Here is a 17,560-nt window from a genome sequence, read left to right as displayed (position 1 = left end):
CAGTAATTGGTTATCATTATTAACATTTGTAGAATCAGGTTTTAATATTAGTTATTTAAAACTCAATTTTTTTCCCTTGTAATGTTATTCATATTGAATTCCCAAATTGTGTGATAAAACATGTAGAAAGTCAATAAATGTATATAAATTACATTCTATACTTTGATTAGATTTTCCTAATAGAAGAAAAAAATTTTTTTTTGACAGGCAGAGTGGATAGTGAGAGAGAGACAGAGAGAAAGGTCTTCCTTTGCCGTTGGTTCACCCTCCAATGGCCACTGCGGCTGGCGCACTGCGCTGATCCGAAGCCAGGAGCTAGGTGCTTCTCCTGGTCTCCCATGAGGCTGCAGGACCCAAGCACTTGGGCCATCCTCCACTGCACTCCTGGGCCACAGCAGAGAGCTGGCCTGGAAGAGGGGCAACCGGGACAGAATCCAGCACCCCAACTGGGACTAGAACCCGGAGTGCCAGCACCACTGGGACTAGAACCCGGTGTGCCAGCACCGCAGGCGGAGGATTAGCCTATTGAGCCACAGTGCCGGCCGAAGAAAACTTTTTTTTTTTTTTTTTTTGACAGGCAGAGTGGACAGTGAGAGAGACAGAGAAAAAGGTCTTCCTTTGCCATTGGTTCACCCTCCAATGGCCGCCGCGGCCGGCGCACCATGATAATCCAACGGCAGGAGCCAGGTGCTTCTCCTGGTCTCCCATGCTAGTGCAGGACCCAAGCACTTGGGCCATCCTCCACTGCACTCCCGGGCCACAGCAGAGAGTTGGCCTGGAAGAGGGGCAACCAGGACAGAATCTGGTGCTCCAACCAGGACTAGAACCTGGTGTGCCGGCGCTGCAAGGCGGAGGATTAGCCTATTGAGCCTCAGCGCTGGCCCAAAGCAAACTTTTTAATTCTTATGTAAAAACAAAACTGTCTGCTCACTCAAGTATTCATGGAGCTAATAATTCTTCACTACCTTCATTTTGTCAGGTACGATGTATTGTGGTGGCCATTTAGGGAGTGAACCAGTGGATGGAAGACCTCTTGTGCTCTGTCTCAACCTCTTACTGTAACCCTGTCTTTCAAATAAATAAAATAAAATAAAATATTAAAAAATTTAGCAAAGTTAAATTGCAGATTTCTTCTTCCTATTAATCCCTTTCCCTTCTTCTCTTAGTCTATTTTATTTCTACTATGGTCTTATTTTGCTTTTCTATAAAATTTCAGAGGTTTCTGTGTTTTTTAAATATACATGTTTAGGGGCTGGCACTGTGGTACAGCAGGTTAATGCCCAGGCCTGAAGAACCTGCATCCATTTGGGCATCAATTTGGATCCCAGCTGCTCCATTTCCAGTCCAGCTCTCTGCAATGGCCTGGGAAAGCAGTAGAAGACAGCCCAAGTCTTTGTGCCCCTGTATCCATGTTGGAGACCAGAAAGAAGCTCCTGGCTCTTGGCTTCGGATGGCACAGCTCTGGCCATTGCGGCTAATTGGGAGTGAACCATCAGATGAAAGACCTCTCTCTCTCTCTGCCTCTCCTCTCTCTGAGTAACTCTGACTTTCAAATGAATAATAAAAAAATCTTTAAAAAAAAGAAAATATACATGTTTAATTGTACCTTTACTTTTTGACTTTTACATTTTTGATTGACCCTACACTACTATTGCTTTTACTTTGAACACCCAAAATAATTGTTTTTAGAGCAACTAAAATAAGTTAATTTTAATAGCATGATTTATTTCATTTCTTGTGCTCTTCTTTTCTGTACACAAGTCCAAGATTGTGGTTGATCTAATACTGCTCTTGCTTGAAGAACTCACTGAACCCTTCATATGTTTTTTATGTAGAGCCAATGAGATTTCCAGACATATTAGATGCAGCCATTGAGAGAAAGCAAAGTCAAAGATGACCCCAGGATTTATAGTATATATCCTGATAAAGAATTAATTTAGGAAGCGATACTGGGGTAAAACTAACTTGGCTCTAAAAAAATCACAACTTGATATACCAAATTCGTTTTTAATCTAGATATCTATCATGGGCTTTCTTACTCTTCAAAGTTCAAATGTCAATGATCTCACAAAGTCCAAGGCCTTTTCATGGTCATTCCCAAGGGGCTGTGGGAGGGACACAGATCCTGTGATTGTGACTACTATATCTACAAAGGCCTACCTCCTACCCTCCACATCAGCCTGGATACAAAACTCAGTCCCCTCAATGGTTTCAACAAGGAATCTACTCTTGCCTTACCACATATTTATCTGGTTTACTTAACTGTTTCTCATTCCCTCATGTGGTCTTTTTTCCCTCCCTAAGAAATTGCTGTCTGTGAGTTCCAAATGCTTCCCTTTATTTTAGGCAAAATATATTGATATCCTATGCTCAATATTATATACACACCCCCTAAGGAGGTTATCAGAATAAAGAAGGCTTCGAGATTTACTCTTCTTAGGGGTTTAGCTTTATAAAAATACCTTCTTGTCACAGGTCAAGGATTTGCATGCAAGAGGATTATGAAAAGTGTTCATGAAAGAAGCATTTATGAAGGAGCTGGTGAAAAAATACAGGGCAGAGGCAGAGGTTGAAATGAGATATGATTGAGCCATAGCCTTGACCAATGACACAGAGATCTCCCAAGGCTGAGATGGTCCTACAAATATTTTCTCACATTAATGAATGCATCCATACCAATCAATCACTGGATATAAGTTGCCCCTAGGTATTGGGGTATAGATTTGTGCAAAACACCTTCACCTGAAAGCAATTTCCAGACCCATTATCCCAATTGTCTGGAGTATATCTTGATCATGAAGGGGAATCTGGGAGGCATCTAAATGTATCTGCTGCAATCAATCCTTGTGTTACTCAATTCTATTTACCACGTACATTATATTCTCCTCAGAAGGGAACAAGTCCTCCAGGACTGTAATTGGCTTCTTGTTCCAGGAAATATTTAAGAGGAAGTTGAGTATGACAAGCTATAGCACCAGCCCCCACCTTGCAGCTGTTCTCTAGATTGCAGCTGATTATGGTCTCCCTCATCAATTAACCTCTGCTACTCGATCCCCCTCATCTTCGTGGCTCACCAAGAGGATGACCCAGACTTTTATCCCTGAGGGCAACGGAGCCCCTAGTTTATCTGCCCTTCTTAGGTTGTGGTGTCAGCATGTGTCCCTATACTATCACAATTTGTCGGGGTGGGGTACCAAAAGCCCCACTTCTCCTTCTCCAGTATGTCATCTAGGTGCCAAATGGATGCCCTTGTCATGTAACAGTAGTTCAATCTCCTCCTGATGATCAGAATTGATTTCCCCTGCCAGCATCTTTCTTGAATCATTATTTGCTCTGCTGGATCTCTGGAACAAAGAACCTAAAGTTAAGCTATGGCAGTCTTGGTCAAGTTTAATGGAACTCCTGTAGAAACACTCTTTCTCTGGGAACCACAGCCATTAGACCTATAAAATCTAGAACTGCAGGGATGGGAAGAACAAATTTTCCAAAGAGATCCCTGGTAATGATAGTTAATAAAGTTACACCTCTTAGAGCACTTTGCTCTCCGATCCTATATTTTCCCTACTGGGGAACATAGCTGTAATGGTCAGCATTTCTTTACTACAATGAAATAACCAAACAAGCTATGAAGGAAGATTTACTTTGGCTTACAATTTTAGAGCTCCATAGTCTAAAATTGTGCAGCATCACTAGTTTGGCATCTGGAGATAGCATTTTTGCTGGCAAAGTCCCAAGGCAGCACAGAGAATCACATGGCAAGAGGGAACATGCATCTATTTGTCTCTCCTTATAAAGTCACCATGATTTCATCAGGCTGCTCTACCTTAACAGTCTTATCCAATTTAAGCACTTCCTAATGCCCCTACCTCTAGACAACATGACTGAATTAGTCTTCCACCATCCCAGTACCATTAATATAAGACCTTGGGGACCAATCCTTTAACACATGGGCCTTGTGGTGACATCCAACACCCAAACTAATATCCAAAGCATAGTAACTACATTATATAATTGTTGATAATTTAGGGTGTGCTCTTCATCTGGAGGATGGTCCTACATCTTCACAGGGCATAATTCCCAAGTTGCCAGTTTAGGTATACCTTCAACAAGCCAGTCCATCACTCTGCCAGGCTGGAAGCTTCTTGGTGGCATGGTATATGAGTGGACCGGCGAATCTCATGGTCAGATCCCCCCTGCCACACCTTATTTGCTGTTGTTACAGACAAAGTACTTAAGTTTTTCCAAATTCCTATATTGAAACCTAACTCCCAATGCAATGGTATTTAGAGATAGGGCCTTCGGGAGGTGATCAGCTTCTGAAAATGAAGCCCCCATTAATGGGATTTGTGCTCTTATCAAAGAGATCCTAAAGAGCTCCTTGACTCTTCTGCCATGTAAGAACTCAGCAAGAAGCTATCTAGAGGTCAGGAAATGGGCCCTTACAAGACACCAAATCTCCAGCACTGAGATCTTGGACTTTCCAGCCTCCATAATAATAACAAATAAATTTCTGCTATCCATAAGCCAATCTATAATATTCCTATATGGTAACCCAAATTGACTGAGACAGCTGTAAAGGGCATCATATACTCCAGTGCAACATAGGATCAACTGTTGGTAGATCAAATATTTTCTTTTCATTGGATAATGGTACTGCCTATGAGACTGGTGGGCAGCAAAAGTGATCACATGGAAGAAGAACCTAGAATGCCTTTCAAAATAAATTGCTTCCTCCCAAGATGGGATGGATACTATGTAGTCAATTTGGCTAGTGTCTCTCACTCCACAGGCTCACGGAGCAGTGGCAATGGATTTGCTGTTGTTTCTTTCCCCGGTCCTCCCCGGATTAGCTGGCCCCGCCCCGCCTCCACGGAGAGGCGGCACCCCCACCGCTTCCCCCACTTCCACGGAAGAGCAGCACACAGCCAGCCAGCTCTCTCAGGGGTTCCTCAGATGTTCCTCCTGCATGTTGTCTCTCTCCTCCTTTATAGTCCTCTTCCACCAATCCCAACTCTGCTGGCGTTCTCTCCCCATGCACTGAGCACGCAGCTCTCCTCCAGTCAGGGGCAGGATCAGCTCCTGCAGCTTGTTAGTCGAATTGGTGAGGCAGCTGTGTGGAAGTTGTTTACTCCCTCTCAGCGCCATATGGTGGGAGATCAGATGCATAGAGTTAGTCTTAGCAGTTCCAGTAGTTTAGTCTAGTCTCGGTAATCTCAGTATTTGTCCTCAGTATTTATTTGTCCACAGTCTTAGTACTTATTTGTCTCCCGGGCGATGGGCCCTGCCATGTTACGGGAGACAGGCCCTGCTCCCCACTGGGCCCTGCTCCCCACAGCTAGTTGGTCTTTTAAGGGAAGAGATAGTACCATATTAGATGGTGCACACATTCACACTTCATGCCCTTGCTTGTGTGTCATTGCATATGCTTCTTCCCCAGAACCTCCTGCCCCATTCTTCTGACTTTTCTCTTCCTAGGCCTCTGAACAACAAGCCAAACCATTTATCACTACTAATGATTTTGTATATTTTCTTACATCATTCTAGTACTCTTTCAACACGAAATAGTTAATAATGTACATCACCCAAACTTTTGCCAATATGAAAGACTGATCCCCGGTGCTATCTTTCAAGGCCACTCCTCAATGGGGCTATCGTGCAACAGTTTAAATTCTGTCATCATTTGACTATTTTTGTGTAACACATCACCCTAAAATCACTGATTTAAAATAACAGTTTGCTGTGTCTTAAAGGAAGATGACAAACATGGCCCAGGATAGAAGAAAATTAAGTCAAATGAAGGTAAAATCACAAAATGAAGATCTGTAGAGCAATGATTTTGATATCATCATCAACAATGCCAGGATATGAGAAGAAGAGAGACTATGGACTAAACAATAACTTCTTAAATAAATCCATTAGGTCAATTGGAACAAATCTTTTTACTTTCCACTAAAAAAATCTACAATCTTTTTCCCTGGTCTTTACGCCATCCCTATACTGGATTCCATTTTTCCTGTTAAACACTCTTCCTCCAATTGCACTTTGAATGACCCTGTCAGTAACTATTACAAGAAAATGGTCTTTCATTACTGCCTTCATGTGACTCTTCAACTTGGAATTTTCCTCCCATCCCTTAAACTCTAACCCTTCAAGAAATAATTATTTTTTATGATCCAACTAAAGTTATTTTAGGAAGTGGGAATTTAAGTAAATAAGCAAATTGACCCTCCATGAAGAAACTCCTGGCAAGAATAGATCTGGAGCAAGCATTTAGTCTAGTGGTTAAGATGCTAGCAAGGCTGCCCACATACCATATCAGTGTTCCTGGGTTCAATCCATGGCTCTGATCACAGCTCCTGATTCCAGTTTTCTGCTAATGCAGACCCAAGGAGGCAACAGGTGACAGCAGAAGCTTTTTGGCCCCTGTAACTCATGTGTGACACTTGGATTGAATTCTCTGTTCCTAGCCTCAACCTGACATAGTCCTGTCTGTTGGGGGCATTTAGAAAGTGAACCAGTTGCAGACACTTGAGTCTCAGTCTCTCTCTCTCTCTTTCTCTCTCTCTTCCCCTCCTCTCCCTCCCTTCCTCAAACAAATGCATAAAAACTAAAAAATAAAACCAAAAAGATCTATTCTTCCCTTCCCCAAATACTCTGAAATCTTTAAATGTCAGGGACCATTTTTTTAAAGATTCATTTCTTTATTGGAAAGTCAGAGTTACACAGAAAGAGAGGAGAGGCAGGGAGAGAGAGAGAGAGAGGTCTTCCATTCGCTGGTTCACTCCCCAGTTGGCCACAACAGCCAGAACTATGCTGATCTGAAGCCAGGAGCCAGGAGCTTCCTCCAGGCCTCCCATGTGGGTGCAGGGGCCCAAGAACCTGGGCCATCTTCTACTGCTTTCCCAGGCCATAGCAGAGAGCTGAATCAGAAATGGAGCAGCTAGAACTTGAACGGGTACCTTTATGGGACTCCGGCCCTTCAGGCTGTGGCTTTACCAACTATGCCACAGCGCCAGCCCTGCATATTTTACTTTTAATTGCTTCACAAAGAATGGTGTGGCCCAAGATCTGATAAGCAAATGCCTTAGCATCTTATACTTGGGATATACAGCCTTGTATTAAATTTTGGAGTTATTTTTCTCTTCTGGAAGTTAAAATTTCCTTGAAGTCAGAGACCAGGTTTAATTTTTGTATCACACAGCAGAGTGTTTCAACATCAAGTTAGTACCAAAATATTTCCATTAATACACTAACAGAATTGCTGCTAATGTAGGTCAGATGAGGAGAGCTGACTGTGCTGTATTTGCAAGAGCAGCCTCAGTTGATGCTATCAGGAGATCTGAGGGTGGACTGGCCCTTAGAGAGATCCTGAACCTGTTGACAAACCTTTATTCTCTGTATTACCCAGGCAATGGATGCACTCTGGGTCCCAGGAAGAGATCATAGCCTTGGGTGAAGTAGCATAGATTTGTGAAGCCTCAGCATCCAAAATCCTAGTCTACTGGGAGAAGCACTATCTTACTTCTAACAGGGACTCTGGGTGTATCAAATCATTATCCCCAAGGGAGAAAATGTAGCAGCTCCCTCATTTTCCCTAAAAATCCTCTTTCTGAGAAATGAGTGAAGATAACATGGAATTTACCTGTAGCATCCAAGCCTCAACCTCTTCCTCTGAGCCTGATCAACTCCTCTTTCTCTTTGATGATTTTGATTGGCCCCTTGGCTCTTTATTTCTGGCTCAACCATCCCAACTTATTGTAGCAGGATCTCTCTACATCAGTAAACATGTCTTGTGGGACCATACAGTTGTTGCAAGGTTAATTTTCATTATGAGACCTGAAGAAGCACAAAATTGCAAACTTGCACCAATGTGTTTCATCATACTTTCCACTCAGACTTAAGGCTCTGTCCTATGCTAGTGACTCCTACAGAGGGAAGGAGCATCACATCCTACTTTATTCAGCCCCTATGTGCATGATCTCTGCCTACTACAAGAAGCAGACAGAAAATCGATGGGCAATTTTGCTTGCAGAACTGGCCTGTGTCTTTGGCTCCTCCTTGTATTGTGACCTCGGTTTTGGAACGATTAAGGAAAGACTTCCACAGCAATTCCCATTTTCTAGAAAATACTCCTATTTTCTATAACCAAATTTGAAAAAGAGTGGAATTAATTTCACCCTGCAGCCCTATACATTTTCCTTTTTAAAATGATTCGTTTATTTATGTAAAACACAGAGAAAGTATGAGAGAGAGAAAAAAAAATCTTCCATGCCCTGGTCAACTCCCCAAATCTCTGCAATAGCTAGGTCTTGACCAGGCCTAAGGCAGCAGCCAGGAACTCTATCCTGGTTTCCCACATGAGTAGGAGGGGCCCAAGTACTTGGACCATCTTCTGCTACCTTCTCAGGTATATTGGCAGGAGGCTGAATAAGAAGTTGAGTAGCCAGGACTTGAAGCAGCACTCTGATATAGGAAGCTGGCTTCAGAAGCAGCAGCTTAACTTGTACCACAACACTGACCCTTATATACATTTTCTTGAATGTGCCCTGCAAAGGGGTACTTCCCAAGTTAAAGGTGGTTGGTTCTTTGATGGTCACAGCCATTTTCTTGGTGATTAGAGATTGTACTTTAAATTAATGGACAGGGTCTTTCACTAAGTCCCCCCAAGTTTTGTGGATTTCAGATCAGATTTGGAAGTTGGCGAGTACTCCCTGGGACACTATTTGGAAGCAAGTTGATTTATCAGGAAGATTGTTGAATCAGTGTCATCAAATTCAGCTCCACAGGTCTCAACTAAAGCCTACAGTTCAACTCTGCCATTTGGTTTGGTTCCATAAAGATATCTGCACCCCTGTCTCTTTTCTTCTTGAATAAAGCTTTGCTAATAAGGGAAATTTAGATCTCCCATGTGTTCTAAAGCTTCTCTCATAATGCCTTCCTGTACATTTCTCTTGTAATAACATGCTTAAAATGAAGCTGATTTTCCATATTGTTCTAATAGCACCTTGTCATATGGTTCATTGCAAAAGACTCCAGTGTTAACACATTTCCAGAAAACTTTTCTCCTTGCTGTTGGTGCATGGTGGGCAAGTGGATGTACGAGTCTCAGCAACTCTCTGCAGTATCCAATACACTTTTTACTGCTGTCAAGGATTTCGTCAAAGAGGTGAAGTCTGGCAGGACTGAGATCATGCATACTTCCTAATGCCAAGCCCTGTAAACTCTGTTAATCTGCTTCACACCACTGGCTCTGAAACCTGCTAGTACTGCAACACAGCATGCTCCTTGCAAGCTCAAAGTCCTTCTGTCTCTTCCCTGAACTGTACCACCTGAGGATGTATCCCACTGCCAGTTAGCAGCTTCCATGGGGGTTTCAATGGTTTCCTGATAGCCCACTCAATAGATGTCTGGCATTTGAGGCATCTCACTCAACAAATAGAGGTGGATAGGGATCTTTGATCAAGCAAAACAAAATTTTCTCTTCCAAAAAGAATGTAATATTTTAGAGTTTGTTGAGGTAAACTTCTAAATCAAAAGAAAACACCTCTCATCTATAATTGAGATGTGTTGGGGTCATGTGATGCTAGGATCTCTTGCTTAAAATATTCCATCTTGGACAATGTATCCCTTTGCAAAACCTGCAGTGCTGATCTCAGAGTAGATCTCTACCTGTTAGGCTGCTATAGAACTGTTACTTTAAGAGTCTTGTGTGTGTGTGAGGGGGGTGATGTTTTGGCACAGTGGGTTAAAGCCTTGGTCTGCAGTCATATGCATCCCATATGAACACCAGTTCGAGTATCAGCTGCTCCACTTCCCATCCACCTCTCTGCTATGGTCTGGGAAAGCAGTAGAAGATGGTCCAAGTCCTTGGGCCCCTGCAACCACATGGGAGACCTGGAGGAAGCTCCTGGCTTTGGATTGGCGCAGATCCAGCCACTGCAGCCATCTGGCGAATGAACCAATGTATGGAAAACTGACCTCTGTCTCTCTGCCTCTGCTTCTCTGTAACTCTGCCTTTCAAATAAATAAAATATTTTAAAAAAAGGAGTCTTAGAAGTGGTTTTTAAAAATGCATGGTCTTTGAGGCATATCCTGAAAAGTCCATACAAAGCTTTGTGAAAGAGTCTAATGAGAAATCATCTTAAGTCTTTCTAACGCCTTAAGAAAGATTTTGTGGTCACACACTTGACTTCATAATTGCTGAGGTCACATTTTCTGGAGGGTAACAGATTTCTGGATTTGATCTTTGTCCTGAGAATCTCTTATTTTTGAATCTTCTCCTGGGACAGACTAAGGATGGGAAAGAGTTATATTTCTGAACCCAGCAAATCCTGGCCCATTTTTTTGTTTGTTTTCTTTCTGTTTAAAATTAAACAAGTTTTAGGCCAGCGCCATGGCTCACTTGGCTAATCTTCCGCCTGCGGCACCGGCACCCCAGGTTCTAGTCCCAGTCGGGGCACGGGATTCTGTCCCAGTTGTTTCTCTTCCAGTCCAGCTCTCTGCTCTGGCCCGGGAGTGCAGTGGAGGATGGCCCAAGTCCTTGGGCCCTGCACCCGCATGGGAGAACAGGAGGAAGCACCTGGCTCCTGGCTTCAGATCTGCGCAGCACGCCGCCCATAGCAGCCATTTTGGGGGTGAACCAATGGAAGGAAGACCTTTCTCTCTGTCTCTCTCTCTCACACTGTCTAACTCTGCCTGTCAAAAGAAAAAAAAATAAACAATTTTTTTTCTTTAACTCCTATGTCTTTGTTTTCATCTTATGGCATGCATCTAAAATAAATTAGTCTTCCTTTTCAACATGCATACCAGAAATATTCTTAGCCAGATCAATTTATTGACCATTTCTAATCTCTATTGGTGATAGATTTCCTAACTTTCCACTCCTCCTATTCAAGCTCTCCTATCTTACAGGCTCAGATACCATTTCACTTATTCCTCTTTATACCTTCATTGAATGCCTCTCTGGGGCTCACTGGTCCTGGTGACACCCTTTTTCAAGGCAAGAAAAATCTGTTACTCTCCCTATATACCAAAACCACCACAAATCTATTTGTATGAAACAGAATTCATTTTGTTTTTGCTCTTGATTTTGTTCAGCAGTAACTTTGGGAAAGACTCAGTTGGGCAGATCCTGTGAGGGTTCTTTATTGAAGCTAGAGTCAAATGTTGGTAAGTACTACAGTTTTTTAGCAGCTTGGTTGGGCTGGCTGCCAAGGACTCATTTTCATGTCCGGCAGTTATCTGACAACATTAGCTGTCAATGGGGAACTCAGCTCAGCTCTCAATCAGAATTTCTACAAATGGCTAACTTTCTACTTTGAGCTTTGCCTCCTCACGTTATGGTAGATTGCAGTAGTTGAACATCTTACATGGAGATTCAGGACCCCACCTCAAGTGTTCTCATGAATAAAATAAAAACTGCATCAGCTTTTACTAGCCAGCTTTAGAAATCACATAACATCATTTTTCTTTTTGTTCATGAGTCAGCATAGTTAGAAATCCACCTGGATTTAAAGTGAGGGAATGTGTACCACATCTTCATGGAAGGAAGGTCTAATAATATTGCAGCCACTCAGAAACACGCAACACAGGGGGCTGTGCTGTCTAGCTTTCTCATGCTTCACCAGCCTTACCCTAGTCTCAGACACAGAGGGGAGTTCCCTAAGCCTTTGTTAAGGTAATGGATTTTGGAAAGGAAAACAAAGAAATTCTGTAGGTGTTGATAAAACAAGTGAGAAATTATGTGAAGCTTCTACCCCTAGGATCTTCAAGAGGAAAGAGCTACTACTATTGACTTACTATTAGCTACCTTGCATGATGTAAGCCCCTGTCTGCCTAAAAGCAAAGGGCTAGCCCTGGTGTGGTTCTTTTAGTACTTTCCTCCTTTTTTTTAGTACCCTCGGCCCAAGGTATATTCCTACATTGCTGTATCTTTCAGTAAGGTTCCCATACTCCAAGAATATATTGGAGTTATGCTGACCTGGTAGCAGCCTCATGTAGCATATGGTAAGCAAGCAGGCAATCTGGAAAAACTGTGCATGCTCACCAAGTACTCTATTTTAAGGGGCAACATTGGCCACACAGATATCCAGTTCAATGTGCTTCTCTGTTCCATATTTGTATGAATATAATATGGTGTATAAATTTCCTTACACAACTATATACCAAAAATACTTCATAGGGAGGAGAAGGGCTTTAGGAATATCAAAACACCAATCAAATACCTAGTCTCTAAGCTAGGATGAGTTTCAGTAAATGTACTTTTCATACAATATCCAAATAAGACAAAAGCTTCAAAAATCTCTGTTATTGTCCCTTAACACTCTCCACTAGGAAGTTACCACATTTGTAAGAGGAAATATCTACTGAGAAATGTCAGGCATCTTGTTTGAATCCTCTGAAACAAAACAATTTCTGTGATGCACATACAGCGATGCCAAGAAGTCCATCTGACAGCCAGAATTTCATCCTTTAAATACCTTGTTATTGCAGCACAAAGGAACACAATGAGACTTGTTTGGAGTGTCAGTCTTCCATCTCTGGACTAAGGGATTAGGTCTAAATTGCACATCACTGCACACATAAGACTGTGCATGAGAATGTTTGCTTCTTTTGTCCTTAAAAGTACTTGGTGTTTTATAAATAGCCAAATATATCAATTGGACTAAAGAAATCCATTCAGAGAGCCACAGGGAGTAGATTTATCAGGCATTCCAATTTATGTTGTTTATTTAACTATAAAATTTGTGAGGATTTTCAAATACAACTGCTGTTTGTTGGGCACAGCAAGGTGTTGAGGAGAAACCATACACTGTATGCGTTAAAAGCATGACTGTTAGGAGCCAGTGCTGTCGCACAGCAGGTTAATGCCCTGGCCTCAAGTGCCAGCATCCTGTATGGGCGCTGGTTCTAGTCCTGGCTGTTCTACTTCCAGTCCAGTTCTCTGCTATGGCCTGGGAAAGCAGAAGAAGATGGCCCAAGTGCTTGGGCCCCTGAACCCGCATGGGAGACTTGGAGAAAGTTCCTGGCTCCTGGCTTCAGATCACTGTGGCCATTGTGGCCAACTGGGGAGTGAACCAATGGATGGAAGACCTCTCTCTCTGTCACTCCTCTCTCTGTGTAACTCTGACTTTCAAATAAATAAATAAATCTTTTTTAAAAAAGGCATGAATGTTAGAGTATGATCTGGCATTAGCACTTCTGGTAAATAATTGTGACTTTAGGAAATTTAGTTAACCTTTCTATGGCTCATTTTCCTCATCTACAATATGGAGGGAAATTATCTTCTAGAGTTATTCTAAGGATAAAATGATATAACATGTTATTCCCTTGTCAGTGATTGATACAGACTAGATACAGAGTTAATAAGTCTAATAAATACTTTAAAAGGTTGTGTGTGTATTTGTGCATGTGTGTGTGTGTGTGTGTGAGAGAGAGAGAGAGACAGAGAGGGCTCTTATGAGAATATTTTTGGAACAGCACATGGGGAACATTGTTGGAGACACAAGATGCATACAATAGTCACTTGTTAATTTATTGTTGATGGGGTATTGAATTTTATAGATCGTAGAACAGGACAGGAATGGAATGTCAAACAGCATATGAAGATTCATGTCATTATGAGAGAGTCACTTGTCTCTTATACACAGCACCAAGTAGAAAGTTGGCAATATTTCCCACATCCTGCCCTCCTCCTATTTCCATTCCAGTTGTACCTTTGCACACCCCCGGGCCCCTGGTACTTCTATGCATCCAATGTCAGATGTCTGTCCTTAGAACAAAAACATATTCCTTAGAACAATGTCTATTACATGAAACAGTTGGCGTCATCAGGCTATTAAGTGTCACTGCAATCAACTTAGATTTTCATTTTATTATGAGAGGAATGTTCAGTATCATATAGAAATTAAAGAGAAAATAAGAAAAATAAAAGAGAAAAAATAAAGAGAAATTAAAGAGAAATAAAGGTTGGAGAAGGACTGGAGGAAGCTTTTTAAAATAATCATTTATTCATTTGATAGGGAGGGAGAGGCAGTGAAGAGAGAGCAAGTGAGCTCCCATCCACTGGTTCACTTCCTCAAGGCCTGCAATGGAGCCTAAAGTCAGGAGTTGGGAACCCAATCCAATGATTTCACCTGAGTGGCAGAAACCTGCTGCCTCCCAGGGTGCACACTGTAGAAAGACAGATTGGGAAGCAGAGACGGGACTATAACCCAGGTACTCCACTATAGGATGTAGGTGTCCCAACCCATGTCTTAACCATTGTGCCAAAGGCTTGCCCCTGGAGAAAAGATTTTGGGGTAAGCAAAGCCTTTTATTATCTTTTGAAATGAATTAATGAGTCCTCCTTGTTTTCATTGCCTACATGTTAGGCCATATGCAGTAAAAGACACTGTAATATAATGCAGCAATCTTGTTATTATTTATCAGTTTAATTATTTCTATAATTTAAGGATAATTTCTATAATGGTTTTATTTAAAAAAAAAAAAGCAAGTATAGCCTAGCACAGAAATGGTAAATTCAAGGATTTTTCACAAAAAATGGTTTTCATTTTATCTATTGTTCTATTCAAATACAATTCTTTTAACACCCTTCTCACAACCTTTTAACATATTACTAATGAAACTATGCACCTTGATAAAATGTTTCCTGTATTTCATTCCTCAAGGCTAAGGTGACACAATTATTAGCTTTCAATAGAGTTAAACAATAACCACCCATGCTTACCTTTGTGAAAGAATGGAAAACAAATGCACCTTGAAGCATTATCACATTTGAAAGGGCTTCCATACTTTGGCTTTTTGTTATTTTTCCTTTTCCTAGAAGAGCACAAAAAATTTATTTTAAAAGCAAAAGTTTCAAATAGATTTTTTCTTCACTTTTAGTGATAAATACATCCTTTCTATCCCTAAATCTTAACCATGTCAAGCTTTCTAATTGAGACAGTCTTTAATCCTGGGTGGCTGTAGTAGTAGTAGTAGTAGTTAGAATGTTCCAGGTAGCATTCTATATGTAGAGGACAGAACAGTAACTGAGATAATAAAAATTCCAGCCATCAGGGATTATAGTTTGATGAAGGGAGACAGAAAATGAAAAATATAAGTAAATCTAAGATGTGGGAATAAATAAAAAGGAGGAAACTAAGTCAAAAGAGGGAACAGTCCCTGGGGTTGGGCAGGGAAGGGTTTCTGAGAAGACAACAGTTAAGGAGTGGTGTGAGAAAGTAGAAAAGGAAGCTGCTTAAGGACACTGAGTAGCCAAGTGGAGTCAGCTGGGGCTACAAGTGGTGAGAAATGAAGAATCTGAGGCGGACAGCCTGGTAGCCTATTGTGAGGACTCTGGCTTGACTTCTATGCCATGGCATTAAGTGGCATTTCAGGGATGAGATAGGAAGCAATTTAAGCCCTGTCTTCTTCTTCTATTGGCCTCTAATAATTCATTCTTCACACTTCATTCTGTTTTCTGGCCCAGTAAAACACAGCTCTATTTTACAATCTTTTCCTCATGGCTATATATATATATATATATTTTTTTTTTTTTTTCCTCCTCTTTAATCATCCAAATGTACCCTCTGTTAGAAGTAAAGATCCCAGCTCCCTGAGTTTTCCTGGAACAGGAGTAACCAAGACTGGCCCTAAGCCCACCATGTCAGTGCTGTGAATCTACTAAAATGCAGATTCCTTGACCTCACTCAAGACACATTCAATGTCTTTGGGACTAGGGCTTGAGAATCTACATGTCACTTCTTTTTTGTAAAGTCTGAAAATTAGAATCTTAGATGACAGAAAGAGCAGCCTCCTGGGGGACATTCAGTTCCTTAAACCCAATTTTTCTTTGCTCCAAAGTGCAGAATTCAGAAATACTTTGGTTCTGGTGCATCTTGATTAACTACAATCTGCTAATCTTTTTTCCAATTTTTATTCAATGCTTATAAGATGTTTTAATTTGTGAAATATATCATCACTCAATACTATCAGTAAGAATGATCTTATAGTCTTTCTCAGTTTGTTTAATGAGCCTTGATAAACCATTTATAAATTTATAAATTGTGGAAGGATTATCTACAACTTCTTTTTTTTGTATAACAGCACATTTTATTTTTTGTAGCTAATACTTCCACGATAAGCAATTTTTTAGCATTTTATTTGAATTACAAATAAAGATATCCCAAAGTTATAACAAACACTGCTCATCATGCTATGGTTTTATGCTGTTCAAGTTGAATTTCGAGGAATTTCTGGGAGTTATAGATGGGAAATGCTTCTGTGCAGTAGACTGCTGTAGAACATTTCCCAACAACTTATGCACCACCACTTTCAGAGTATACCCAATCTTCTAGAAGAGACTAGACGGATGCTTCTGAGTATTTCTCTTACAATTTACAGAGTTCAGCACTTTTAAACAAATATACTCTGGTTTTTGTTTTGTTTTGTTTGTAGATTTCATAGGTTAATTTTTCCCTGTGCCAGAATTTGCTATTTCAAGATACTGGGGCCAATCAAGATGGTCAGAAAAAAAGCAAGGGAGGCCATGTCATGTACTAAGCAGATAATAAATATATAGCTCAGTAGCCAAATTCAGTCATTTCTAAGGAGATTGTCTTTTTTGCATCTCTTACTAATGATTTTTGAATCATTTCCTACAGAGGGAGGGTTTCACAGTTTGATTGGAAGCTCTGCCTAATGCATTGGACTAAGATTTAAGATTATATGCATTCCAAACTGGAGAGTATCAGAACTTGGAGTCTTTATGTCCTACTTTGGCCAGGCTGTTTATGACAAATGCACAAAGGCATACATGTCCTCTCAAATACTAATATTTTCAGCTGCTGGTTAAAAAGATATCTTAGGGGTACAAGCAGATGGAAGGTTCTCTCTCTCTCTCTCTCTCTCTCTTTCTCTCTGCCTCTCCTTCTCTCTGTGTAATCTGACTTTCAAATAAATAAATCTTTAAAAAAAAAGATATCTTTAGTGGTTCCTAAAGCAAATGGCCCCTACATTTTAAGACTATATGAATGGCTTGTGAATCTTAATTCAATGCATATAATAAAATGTCTCACAAAGAAAGACTTTTGAAGAATTTCTGCTTTTCTGCCTTTGATCAATTTTTGAGTCAATGAATTTTACACAAATTATTTTTCAGAAGGATAAATAAATTTTTCACTTTTCAAAGTAATTGTATGTTTTCATTTGTTAGTGGAAGGGCTTACTAAAGTTCTAGAAATTAGAGATATTACATGGAAAATAAAGTCATCTGTTAAAAAGAGAAATATTGTATATACCTCAAAAGCCTTCATTTATATGACTTTAGATTTTAAAATAAGAATCATACAAGATTTAGAAAATCTAAATTTCCAAAGAACTTTGAAATGTGTTAAATAATACTAATAACAACAATGATGAGGTATCAATACAGCTAAACTTTGTACACTTACCCTCTGCCCGGCATTGTTTTAAGAAGCTTTACATACGTAATCTTAGTCCTCATGACAACCTCATGATGTAAATATTACTAACTTCATTTAACAGTTAAGGAAACTGAGATACAAAATGTTTCACA

General features: G+C 40.6%; 1 non-coding gene across 1 annotated transcript in view; it reads right to left on the bottom strand.

Annotated features, from left to right (window-relative positions):
* Positions 1-14,868, bottom strand: part of LOC127491738 (uncharacterized) — a 45,067-nt gene extending 30,199 nt beyond the window's left edge. The window contains exon 1 of the transcript XR_007920631.2: positions 14,729-14,868. This is a non-coding gene — a transcript (uncharacterized protein). The remainder of the gene's footprint in view (positions 1-14,728) is intronic.
* Between the last annotated feature and the right edge of the window lie 2,692 nt (positions 14,869-17,560).

This window comes from Oryctolagus cuniculus, chromosome 3 (genome assembly GCF_964237555.1).
Source record: "Oryctolagus cuniculus chromosome 3, mOryCun1.1, whole genome shotgun sequence".
Taxonomy (NCBI): Eukaryota; Metazoa; Chordata; class Mammalia; order Lagomorpha; family Leporidae; genus Oryctolagus; species Oryctolagus cuniculus.
Note: the sequence above shows the minus strand (reverse complement) of the source record. Positions and strands in the feature narration are given on the sequence as shown.